The sequence below is a fragment of the Vombatus ursinus genome, unplaced genomic scaffold (genome assembly GCF_900497805.2).
Source record: "Vombatus ursinus unplaced genomic scaffold, bare-nosed wombat genome assembly UNPS02014810.1, whole genome shotgun sequence".
Taxonomy (NCBI): Eukaryota; Metazoa; Chordata; class Mammalia; order Diprotodontia; family Vombatidae; genus Vombatus; species Vombatus ursinus.
In genome coordinates, this window is record NW_020954588.1 from 1,175,923 (window position 1) to 1,189,247 (window position 13,325).

At 36.5% G+C, this 13,325-nt stretch overlaps 1 pseudogene; it reads right to left on the reverse strand.

Annotated features, from left to right (window-relative positions):
- Positions 1–6,439: 6,439 nt before the first annotated feature.
- On the reverse strand, positions 6,440–7,483 carry LOC114053143 (annotated as a pseudogene).
- Between the last annotated feature and the right edge of the window lie 5,842 nt (positions 7,484–13,325).

A 13,325-nucleotide genomic window follows, 5' to 3' on the forward strand; every position in this document is an offset into this window, starting at 1 on the left:
GCAAAATGTAGCAAATCATTTCTTTCTACATCTACTCTGCTTTGTTGTATAGATGTAGCTGGAAGAACAGTCTGATAGGAAGTAAGGCAATAGATAAATATACTTTAACAAGACTTTTGATTTTGACTCATAACATGTACTCATTGATAGATAATGATCTGGCCTTATAAACCTCTCTTATATTGCTAATCTCTGAACTTTCTCTAATTTCTTTATAAACTTTTAAAGCATGATGCCAAAACTTTGGCATGAGGTTAGAGAGTTGGCCTCAGAGTTAGGAAGACCTAGGTCCAAAGACTACTAGGCATCTCAGACAAAGACTGGCTGTATGACCCTGGGTAAGTTATTTAACTTTGCAGTGTCCTATGAAGTTCTCCAAGATGATAAATTTCAGAGCAGAAGCTGTTCTGCACTGGTAGAAAGAGTTCCCCTTTAGTACCTCCTATACCCAGTGAAATCACAGGTGCAGTCCAAATGGGAAACTTTCAGAAGCTCTCTATTGTCTTTGCTATTGAACCATTAAGTTTGCCACTTGGAGTCTTTCATAATCTGACTCCCAATCTGCCTTTCCAGTCTTGTTTAGTACTCATTTTCATATATGCTGCATTGTTTTTGCTGTTGTTGTTTGTTCTTCATTCTTGAAGAGGATTATGACATCAAGGAGGTGATGTCATGACATTCAAGTTACAGTATACCTACATCACGAAGTTGATACTGAGATCTATAGAATCTTCTTGTTTTCTTAGAGAGACACAGTGAACTCCTATTTTTCACATAAGGTGATGAGGATTCACATAAGATGAGGATAAACCACAGTTAGGGGCCTGAAGACAGTAACTTGTTATATGTAGGATAATCTCTAAGGAAAAGGACACTTGACAAGTAAAGAAGCAGAAAACACCTGGACTCTATTTGGTTCTATAAAATGATAATGTTTGTTCTCCCCAACTCCTGGGGAAGGTTTTCTTTGTAAATCTTGAAATGCTGGAGAGGTGACATAGTTGTTTCCACTTGAGCTCTGATTTGGAGATTTGGGAGACAAATAACTTTAGCTACATATAAATATCTGGCCACTGGGGAAAGAACCTCCATGTAGAATAGTAATGACTTGCATTTCCATAGAACCTTAAGGTTTTAAAACACTTTTTTATGATAACCCTGTGAGGTAGGTAGCAGAACTTTTACTAGCTTCATTTTGCAGATAAGAAAACAGAGTCTCCAAAAGGTTAAAGTGACTTGCCTTGCCTAAGGGCAAGAATCCAGGTCCAGCACTCTAGCTACTGTGCCATGATATAGTCAACTCCAAATTATCTTTTCCTACTAGAGGTTTAGCATATCAGCCCCAGGGGACTGCATGTAGCCTTTGGTGGATAGTGTTGGATGCAATAGAGTTAGTACCTGTAGCTGTGGGACATCCCCAAGTGTTGCCATGGTAACCTCCAAGAGTGCAGCTGTGTGAAGGTTTGAGTTGGTTTCTGGAATAGGGATGTCTATTATAATGTGTCAGAAGGCTCATGGGAATGATTCACAGCTGGTGAGTTTGGGGCCTTATTCTTGGCTGAGAAGTGGGGGATTGAGAATGTGAATACCTTCTGGACCATTCCCACTTGGATAAAAGCTGATGAAAGGAAATGCTGCCTTGTCTAAAACTTGTTGGGCCATCCTGCTACCATTATCCTGCTGGGATAATTAACAATAGCTCTTAGGTATTTACATACTAAAGGGACAGGAAGAATTTTTTATACAAATGGATGTTCTTTTTTTGTTTGTTTGTTTTGTGGGAAGATTTCAATATGCAAGGATCACAGGTAGAGGTACTGAATATAATGAATTTCTTGACCCAATTGAGACCAAGCATAGCAGTTATTTTGTTAGGCATTCAATAATATTTGTGAAGACATTAAAGCTCACAGACTTACATACATTTCAAGGAAGTTTGGGCAAAGTTACTTTCCAGGATGGTTCCAAAGGAAAAGTTGCCTTCATTTCTGTTGTTTCATGTTTAATTCTATTTTAGTTGAATTTCATAACAATATTTAAATGAATTCTCTTTCAAATGTTCTGTATTATGTAATGTAAGTGATCCCAGGGCACTTCCTATATCAAGGCACTTACATTTAGAATGCAGCATCATTCCTGTCTCAGAATTTTCACCCTACTCTCTGTCTCGATATTCATTTCATTTGAATATTGCTTTTTTGGTACTTAGCAATCCTCATTTTAGAGCCCCTTTGCTTTGCTGTCATCTGTCAGTGGGTGTTAGGAATGATTTTATTTTTTATAGACCCATAGAATATCAGAGAGGAAGGAGCCTAAAGAGAACATCTATCCCACTCCCTCATTTTACAAATAAGGAAACTGAGGTCCAGAAAACATAAAATTCCATAGCTAGCTCTTGGCAGAGTTATGACTAAAACACAAGCCTGGGCTTTTTGCCACTGATGCCACATGATTTTCTGTGTCTCTAAGATGCTTCAGTTCTGGTCTTAGTGCTGCTTGAATGTAGTGATAATCAGGTCAGCACACTCAAAAAATCATGAGATCACATGACCAAGAAATAGAAAGGAGGAACTCAGGTCATTCTATAGGGGGTCTATAATCTGAAGTTTTCCCTCCAACTCAAATCTGGATGCAGTCACCGTGACTGATCAATCACTGACATGCTCTCATCTAGGCAACTAAATGTCTACTATTGGAGCTGTTAATGAAGCTTTAAAAGAGGGCTGAGGCAAAGGATATGGAGTACAGATTCTCCAATTTATGGATTTCACTGGTACCTTGGTAATGCGAGTTTAGATGGAATCTAGTTTGAGATGACATTGTTTGGGTTGTATTATATAGATCACATCTAAAGTTGATATATTCAGATACATCTTATTTTTCTTTTGGGAAATTCCAGGTTGATAGGTAGAGAATATTTTCCTGGACCTGAATTAATTTGATTTGGTGTGTGCTCCAGAGGCAAAATAGTTAAAGATATCAGTCACATTTTTCATTTTGCTTTTATTATGGTTATTCCTAGAATATCTATAGTTGCTAGGATATGAATCTTGCAGTCTTGAATTTTCTTTCAAGTTAATCTTTGGAAGACCTAAGGAAAAATGATTTGTAGGAAAGAGGATATCTCTCACATTTAATACCAATATTTTAAATATATACAGAATTTGATGGTTTTCAAAGCATTTTCACAACTATTAGACAGAGTAGGTCATGATCATTTCCATCTCACCCATTTCACAGGTGAAGAAAGAGATTACAGAGACTTCCCAAATCTCATACAGCTAATAAGCACCAAAGATATGATTAGGAGCCTCACCTTATGATTTTTGTTCAGGTGTTCTTCCCATTAACCCACACTTCTTTCTGAGAAATAATTTCAGAAAGAAATGAAAAAGCTCCCCTTGTAAATACATGGCATTCCATTCTTCAATATATGTGACGTGTTTGAGAAGTAAACCATGGCTATAAGGTAAGGTAGTTGCCTTGGTTTACAAGAAAAAGTAATAAAATTACATTAAGGTAAGGAATGCAGTGATGCTGAAATGAAATAATGGGTTTAAATCATTTTGCAAATCTTAAAACATTGTCTAAATGCTAGTTATTATTGTTGCTGTTACTGTTATTTTTTGTTAGCCTCCAGTAACCAGGCCTCCAATCTGGTGATGACCACTCCTTGTCTTGAACTCCTGTTGAACTTAAATAATATTATAGGGATATGCTGTTAAATGTTTAACAACCAGATTCTGGCAGGGTGGAAGGAGGCAGATAATGTATGCACATACTCTTTTAAGTTTAATCTACATTATTAAAATTTTCTTAAGTCCAGAAAGTCAACACAATACTAAATTAAATCCTAATTTCTAGTGATTTCTGATTTCTGAGGTGCAAATGCTCACAATGAAAATTTAAGAATGGCTCTCACATGCTAGTGAGAGCTGGCTCCACTGCACATAGCCCTGTTTTAAAATAGTCTTTCTTTAAAGAGCTATAAGCATAGTCTGAGACTTTTTAGTTCCTTTTCTGAAGTTCTGCTTGACTCTTAAGAATAGATTTTAAACTACACAGTCACTCAGTGAGAAAAAAACGCTATTATGTAATTATATAATTTTGTTGCTGGTGACGTATTTTAAAATTTGTTCTGTTCTCTAAAACTTGACTCCATGAACTTCCTTCAAGTCATCCGTTGGCATTGGGCTTTCCTGTTATATCAGAGAACCTATAAGTCTTGATTCCACTTCCACTATTCTAGTTACTTCTCTGAAAATGTATTTTAAAGTTTTATTTTTTAGTTTATTAATTTTCTTTTTTTCTTTTAGCTTTTGTGGACATCTTAGTCACTTTATTTGCATAATTTCAGATTGATTTCCAAAATGGTTATACTGATTCACAGCCCTATTTAGTGTTTTATTTTTCCCCAGTTACATATAAAAACAATTTTTAACATTCATTTTTAAAACTTTGAGTTCTACATTCTCGACCTTCCTCCCTCCCCAGCCCCTTTCATTGAGAAGGCAAGCAATTCAATATAGGTTATACATGTGTAGTCATGAAAAAACATTTCCGTATTAGTCGTGTTGTAAAAGAAAGTAGACTCCCCCACCAAAAAAAAAAAAACTCATGAAAAAAAAGTAAAAAACGTATGCTTCAATCTGTATTTAAACACCATCAGTTCTTTCCTTGGGGTTGGACAGTATCTTTCATCGTAAGTCCTTCAGAGTTGTCTTGGATCATTGTATTGTTGAGAATAGCTAAGCCATTCATAGCTGATCATCTTATAATATTGCTGTTACTTTGTGTACAGTACATTTCACTTTGCATCAGCTCATGTAAATCTTTCCAGGTTTTTCTGAGAGAATCCTGCTCATCATTTCTTATAGCACAATAGTACTCCATCATAATCACAAAACACAATTTATTTAGCCATTCCCCAATTGATGATTGATGGACATCCCCTCAGTTTCCAATTCCCCTCCACAGAAAAGAGTTGCTGTAAATATTTTTGTACATATAGGTCCTTTTCCCTTTTTTAATCTCTTTTTGGTTACAGACCTAGTAGGGTATTGCTAGGTCAAAGGGCATGCATGGTTTTATAGCTCTTTGGGCATAGCTCCAAAATGCTCTACAAAATGGTTGAATCACTTCATAACTTCACCAAGAGTGCATTAATGTTTCATTTTCCCAATATTCCCTCTAACATTTGTCATTTTCCTGTCCAATCTGCCAATCTAATAGGTATGAGGAAGTATCTCAGAATTGTTTTAATTTTCGTTTCTCCAATCAGTAGTGAGTTAAAGCATTTTTGCATATGACTATAGATAGCTTTAATTACATCATCTAAAAACTGTACATATTTTTGGTCATTTATCAATTGGGGAACGGCTCTTGCTTTTATAAATTTGACTCAGTTCTCTAGATGTTTGAGAAATGAGGCCTGTATCAGAGAAACTTGCAGCAAATTTCTTTTCATAGTTACTATTGCTAACTGTATTTCCCTCCATCTTATTTGCCCCTCCCCTCTTTATTCTATTCTCTCTCTCTTTTCACCCTGTCTCTTCTCAAAAGTGTTACAAGTATCTATCATCTTCCCATGTAGGAATGTAAGTCCCTTATGATTTCCTTTTCCTGTTTACATTTTTATGCTTCTTTTGAATCTTATATTTGAAAGTCAAATTTTCTATTCAGCTGTGGTCTTTTGATCAAGAATGCTTGAAAATCTTCTGTTTCATTGAACATCTATTTTCCCCCCTGAAGATTATACTCAGTTTTGCTGGACAGGTGATTCTTGGTTGTAATCCTAGCTCCTTTACCCTCTGGAATATCATATTCCAAGCACCTCTGATCCTTTAATATAGGTGCTGCTAAATCTCGTGTTATCCTGATTGTGGCTCTACATTACTTGAATTGTTTCCTTCTGGCTCCTTTCAATATTTTCTCCTTGACCTGGGAGCTCTGGAATTTGGCTACAATATTTTTTGGTGTTTTCATTTTGGGATCTCTTTCAGGAGGTGATTGGTGAATTCTTTCAATTGCATTTTATCCTCTGGTTCTAGAATATCAGGGCAGTTTTCCTAGATAATTCTTGAAAGATGATGTCCAGGCTCTGTTTTTGATCATGGCTTTCAGGTAGTTTAACAATTTTTTAAAGTAAAAATTCAGTTTATTTGTCTTTTGAGGACACAGGACACAAGAAGCCAAGTGTTTCACATCAGAGATTTCATTTCTATTCCCTTAGAATGTTCATTCCTTTGGCTAAGGAGAAAACTTGAGGAAAAATAAGCAATGAATGTATGACTTTAAAAAGTACAAGAAAGCAAATAATATCACACTAATAAGGACTAATATGAATTACTATTAGTTGCAAGTTACCACAAGTAGATTTTCTAAAATTACAAGGGGAAAGAGCAGAAAGCATTGTTTCTGGCTACTACAACTGCCTTGGTCACTTCTTTCCACATGGCTTATAGTTAACTCCTCCACACAGATACAGGAGTGCCTTCTGGTAGTCTCCTTTTGTGTCTTGATGGATGAAGTAATACAGAGATTTTCCATACTTCCTCTTGAATTCAGATCTAATTTTTAGCACGTCCATCTCACTGCAGAAGACCATGATTCTGATGAGGACCTTGTTGTGAGTCCCCTTGCTTTTCATGAAATCATAAAGTCGGTCAGCAAAATACAGAGGCTTGCTCTGAATGCACTGGACCAGGTTAAGGAAGGCATTTTCAAGGTCTCCTTTGAGCTCCTTCTTGATACTCTCCAGCATGTCATAAGGGCTGTAGCTCTTGTACCTTTCAAATACTTTCTGGAGATGGTATACACTCCTCTCAGTCATAACGTTGATCCATTTAGATGCATAGGTTGCCCTCCTATTCACTCCTGTATCATAGAGTTCTTGAGCATCTTGGTCGATTAGCTCAAAATCAATCACAGAACCATCCTCTGCCCATTTGCCCTTTGCCAGGGCAACCATCAATTTGTGGAAGTCACCAAATGTGTCCAAAATAATGTCCTTCTCCAACTCTGTCTTGTACATTTCTCTGTAGACTTCTGTTAATTTCATAGAGCTCCTGGTTTGTCCATGAGCAGATTGTCTCAATGAGGGAATCTTCATCAGTACCCAGGCCCTTCATGGAGGCTTTCAGCTCTGAAGCATCATAACGCGCAGATGTCATCAAAAGGTTCAAAATCATTGTCTCCAGGTGACCAGATAAGGCAGATTTCAGTGCTTATGCAAGTTCCTTTTTGGTCCTTCTCTGATAAGCAAAGGTTATATCCTGCCTTTGTTCATTGCTGCAATTTGTCAAAATGTTGATAATGGTAACTTCATCAACCTCTTTGGTCTTGATGACTGCCTCAATGTTTATAGCATCCCTCCCTCAGCATCAAAGTTATTATAAGCCTTGATGGAGACATATGCACTTACAGGTGTAGAATGATCACCCTCCAAATTAAGCTTGCACAAAATTTCATGAATTGTAGACATCTTGAAATAAGCTATGCCAAGCACTGAGAGAGCAGGGAGCTAGTCAGGCTTCAGGCAGACTAGTCCAATAATTTTAAAATTATCTCTCCTGCATCTATTTTCCAGGTTAGTTCTTTTTCCAATGAGATATTTCACATTGACTTCCATTTTTTTTATTCTTTTGGTTTTGTTTTATTGTTTCTTGATGTCTCATAAAATCATTAGCTTCCATTGTCTCAATTCTAATTTTTAAGGGATTATTTTCTTAAGTGAGCTTCTGTACCTCCTTTTCCATTTGGTCAATTCTACATTTTAAGGAGATTTTTTCTTCAGTGAATTTTTGTGCCTCTTTTTCCTTTTGGCCAATTCTGCTTTTTAAGACAATCTTCTCCTCATTGGCTTTTTGGACCTCTTTTCCATTTGGCCTAGTCTGTTTTTTAAAATATTCTTTTCTTCAGTATTTTTTTGTGTGTCTCCTTTACCAAGCTGTTGCCTCATTTTCATTGTTTTCTTGCATCACTATCATTTCTCTTCTTAATTTTTCCTCTGTCCCTCTTACTTGATTTTCAAAATTCTTTTTCAAGCTCTTCCATGGCCTGAGACCAATTCATATTTTTCTTGGAGGCTTTGGACGTAAGATCTTCGGCTTGGTTATCTTCTGAGTGTATGTATTGATTTTCCTTGTCCCCATATAACTTTCTATGGTCAGAATTTTTTCTGTTATTTGCTCATTTTCCCATTCTATTTCTTGATTTTTAACTCTTTGTTAAAGTAGGGCTCCATTTTCACGGTCGAGGTGCACTTTTCCAAGCTTCAGGGATTTTGTGCAGTGGTTTTCAGAAATACTTCTAGGGACCTATAAGTTTCCAGTTCTTCCAAGGTGGTATGATATAAGGAGAGGTGTGTTTACCACTACCCTGGCCTGTGCTCTGATCTGTAAGCAACCACAAGCACTTTTTTCAACCCTGGAACTGTGAGGAGGGTCCCTGCTCCACTGTGGCTGCAAGCTCTGGGGTGCTAGTGCTCCTACTTGCCCTGGGACTGCCACTCAGGAATGTGACCCAGATCTGCCTCACTGCTATCAAAAGGACCTCTTTAATCTCTTTCTGACCAATTATTCGACTCCCTTATCATGTGTGAGCTGAGATCTCTGGCAGCAGCTGCTGCCATTGCTGATTCAGTAGCTCTCAAGGGCTGTTCCTGGTTTGTTTGGGCTGGGTCTGTGTTGGCATGGCTTGTGCTGGACTCTCATTCAGGTGCAACAGAACTTTCCTGCTGACCTAAGTTGTCTTTGGCTGGAAAATTATTTCACCCCATCCCTTTGTGGGTTCTTCTGCTCCTAGAATTGTTTTATGGCATTATTTAAAGGTCTTCAGAGGGTTTTAAGGAGAGCTCAGGTGAGTCCCTGCCTTTTCTCTGTCATCTTGGCTCCACCCCCTACAGTTTTAGAATAATACATTCAGGCACTATATATGACCACTGGTATTGACATCAGTGGTTGTAGAATCTAGCTAGCCCTATCCTAATCAGTATCATTCCAGTTAGTAGAATGAGCACATGCAATTTCCCCAAAAAATCTACTTCTGGTTGTAGTAGCTTTTAGTTTTAAAGCACTTCCTTACAGGCAAGCCAAATATTTTCCCCTTATTTTTGCCCATCAACTCTTGTTTTATTACCTTTGTTGTTATAAACTAGTTTGTTGATATCTCTATTGAAATGGAAGATAGAATGGGGGCATTTAGAAACAGAAAGAGTTGAATTTGAATCCTGCCTCTGACATTAGCTGTGTGACCATGGACAAATCACTTAACCATTGTCTGCTTCTGTTTCCTCATCTGTAAAATGGGGATAAAATAGCATCTACCTCACAGGTTGTTGTTATGGTAACAAATTAAGTTACGTATCCATAGCATTTTGCAAATCTTAAAGTACTATATTAATACTAGTTATAAATTTTTAAAGACAGACATAGAATAATAGAATGTTAGAGGAAAACAAAATCAGGTCTTATAGATCAGCTAGTCCAGTACAATGAAGGAAACTGAGACCTAGAGAGGGGAGGTGACTTGATTCCTCATAGGTTTTCTTTTCAAATCTTTGAACTATGTAGAAAATGTCAAATGAAATATATCAATATATCTTAGTGTTATATGATTTGGGCATGTGGGTGGTTTAAAACCACAGATCACAATTAATTATAAATATATCTTTCATCTCCTTCTTTCTTTCCCCCAGTTTTATAGCAGAGTCCTGGTAGAACAAAACATAAGAACAAAAACAACCACCTCATGTGAAGCTAAAAGTAGATGACCTGTTATTGATAGTGATAGAAAGTGGGTCACCACTGCTTACATTCATGCCCAGTGTACACAGAATCCCTCCTCAAATTAGAATGAGTTCAGTGACCAATGTAGCTGAACAATGTGGAGTGTCTGCCTTATGACTAAACAAAGAGAAAGGCATTATTAATGTATAAGGGTGAATGGAATTAAACATCAACACACTTATGTGTATATATATATACATGCATATATATGCACAAAATTTATGTACATATACATATTCTTAGTTAATCCATAAAGATGAGAGGTATGATGACTTTTGATTCTATGAGGGACATACTGTTTAGACATGCCTATGTGTTTGTACTTGATTTTATATGTAATGATGCATAATAGAGGGAACATATGGCAAAGTTGGAAGAATGTAACAATAGATTCATCAAAGGATCTGAGTTAATAATCCAGAGGGACAAGCCTTGGACATCACTCAAAAACATGTTTCTCAGCTTATTGTTGTATGCCCATCTTTAGCTGATGGGACATTTTTATAGCAAAGTTATTAGCGGATGAATAGGAGCCTGAAATGGAAATGCTGAAATCCAAAACAGCACTTCATGAATGATAATGTCATGATGCAAAAATAAACAGTTCTAACAAACAGGCACATTTTGCCTTCATTTTTAATTTTGATAAACAGCCATCCTTTATTACACTCATCAAATTTTTAAGTATACGGTTTCTGTATTTTACATCTGTAACATATTTTTCTATAAAAACTTGTAGCCAGTTTTCTCCCTATTGGTAGATTGCCTTGTTTAAATCAGCAACAGGTCAACAAGCTTGTCATTAGTGCCTACTAAGTGCCAGAATTCGTGCTAAACATACACACACACACACACACACACACACCAAACAAACAGAAGTTATCATTTCTATAGCACCTTAAAGTTTGTAAAGTACTTTATAAACAACATCTCACTTTTATCTTCACAACTCCTGCAAGGAAGGTGCTGTTTTTATCTTCATTTTGCAGTTGAGGAAATTGAGGCAGATAAAAGTTAAATTATTTGCCTAAAGTCATACAACTAGTGAGTATGTGAAGGTGGACTTGAACTTAGGTCTTTCTGATTCTAGGTTCAGTATTCTATTCACTTCTCACTGTCTAAGGAATGGAGATATAAGAAAGGTACAAAGAAGGCAGTTCTAGTTAACAAGGAGCTTACAGTATATGTATATATATCTATATCTATAACTATATCTATATATATGTATATATATATGGAGAGAGAGAGACAGAGAGAGGATTTGTACAGGGCAAATTGGAGAAAATCAACAGAGGGAAGGCATGAGCATTAAGGAGAATCAGGAAAGACATTTTGTGGAAAGTAGTATTTTTATCTAGGATATAAAGCAAGCCAAGGAAACCAGGAGGGAGAGAATTTCAGGCATGAGGGACAGCCAGTGAAAATTCCCAGAGTTGGGAGTGTCTTGTATGAGGAAAAGCAAAGAGGCTAGTGTCACTGGATTCTAGAGTATGGGAGTAGGGAGTAAGATGTAAGAAGACTAGAAAGGTAGAAAGGGATCAGGTTATGAAGAGCTTTAAATACCAAACAGGGCAGCTAGATATCACAGTAGATAGAATGTGGAGTGTGGAGTCAGGAAGACTTACCTTCCTGAGTTTAAATCCAGTCTCAGACACTTATTAGCTATGTCACACTAGTTAGGTAATTTAACCCTGTTTGCCTCAGTTTCCTCAAATGTAAAATGAGATGGAGAAGGAAATGGCAAACCACTCCAATATCTTTGTCAAGAAAAACCCAAATGGGGTCACAAGGAGTCAGTCACAATTGAAACAATTGAACAACATAATAGTGGGGATATGCAGATTGAGTAAATGTTTTTTGAGGGCCTGTTTATAGGTAATAAAGAAGCAAACAATAGACAGGAAGAAATTGAAGATTAGTGAGAGAATGAGGATGATGGAGGGGGAAATTTCCTTGAGAAGACAGGATTGAGTAGGATGACTTATGCATGCAGAGGAGTATGCATTGGTAAGGAGAAGAATCATCTCTTCATGTGAAACTGGGATGAAGAAGTAAATGGTGTTAGACGGTGTCTGAGTGATGTGAGATGATGATGAGAGATCGAGAGGCAGCTTTTGGTGAATGGGTGTGTGTGTGTGTGTGTGTGTGTGTGTGTGTATGTATGTATTTTTGTTTATCAACTTTGAAGAAAAAAAGTACACAGATCTATATATAATGATGGTAGCTAATTGACTTACCTACAAAAATGAAAACGGTTAACTTTTTCAGATTATTTCTTTTTTCAGTCTTATTCTGGTTGCTACTATGACTAATAATGCAGGTTTTAACCCATTCCCTTTAGACAGCTGGTTTTATGAATGAAAAGTTGTGTTGAGTTGAAAGGAAACTAACATAATGACATGCATTCCAGATATAATTTTGAAAAATGAGCCAAGTTAATTATATAGTTTTGCAAATGGTTATTATAGTTTGCTTATATTGCTTTGTAAAGCATTTTGAAGTTTGAAAAAAAATGATAGAAAATAGGGCAGCTAAAATCTAAAGAAAGAAAGAAATCATCATTAAGAAAAAAGAAAGGCCTAAAGACAGTAATGGATGGATGTCCTATCTTTTTATTCTCAGGAAACAACACCATTGCCTACTTCACGAGTATCAAAATATTTGAAGATATCCATTATATCAAAAGTGCAGTATTCAGTTGTTATCTCAATATTGAAATAGTGTACAGTATCTCCAGAATATCAAAATTGACTTTTATTTGATATCTAAATGACCAATCATTTATTTATATGATGGAGAAATCTTCTGAGGACTATCTTTGAAGAAAAAATATGTATCAAATGAAATACCAACTAGGAAAAATATGACTTCTTTGACTTGGTCCTATTGGATTAGTTTTAAAATACACATCCTATTTCACAAGTCAAATAATAGCATCTAATATATACATATGAGAGACAAGATGGTGACATTAAGTCAACACCTACTATAGCATTTACTATGTGCCAGGCTTTTCCTAAGCACTGGGGACATGAAGAAACATAAAGTCAGCCCCTACTCTTGTGGAGTTAACAGTCAAATGGAGGAGCTAGCAGGCAAACAGCTTTGCTCAAACAAGATTAATAATGGATAAATTAGACATAATCTCAGAGTAAGGACATAAGCATTAAGGGAAAAGAAAAAAAGACTTCTTGTAGAAAAAGGTGGTATTTTATCTGGGACTTGAAGGAAGTCAGGGAATTCAGGAGGAGTAAATGAGGAGGGAGAGAATTTTTGGCATGGGGGATGGTCAGTGAAAATGTCAAAGGAGAGAGAATTGTAAGAGAAATAGCAAAGAGGCAAGTGTCCCTGGACGCCCGCATAGGAGAGTAAGGTATAAGTGGGTGGAAAAGATAGGAAGGGACCAGGTTATAAGGTGCTTTAAAAGTCAAACAAAGGATTTTATACTTGGTGCTATAGGTAATAGGGAGCCACTGTAATTTATTGAACGAGAGTGAGGGATTATGACATAATAGATAGAAATACTTGTTTACATAT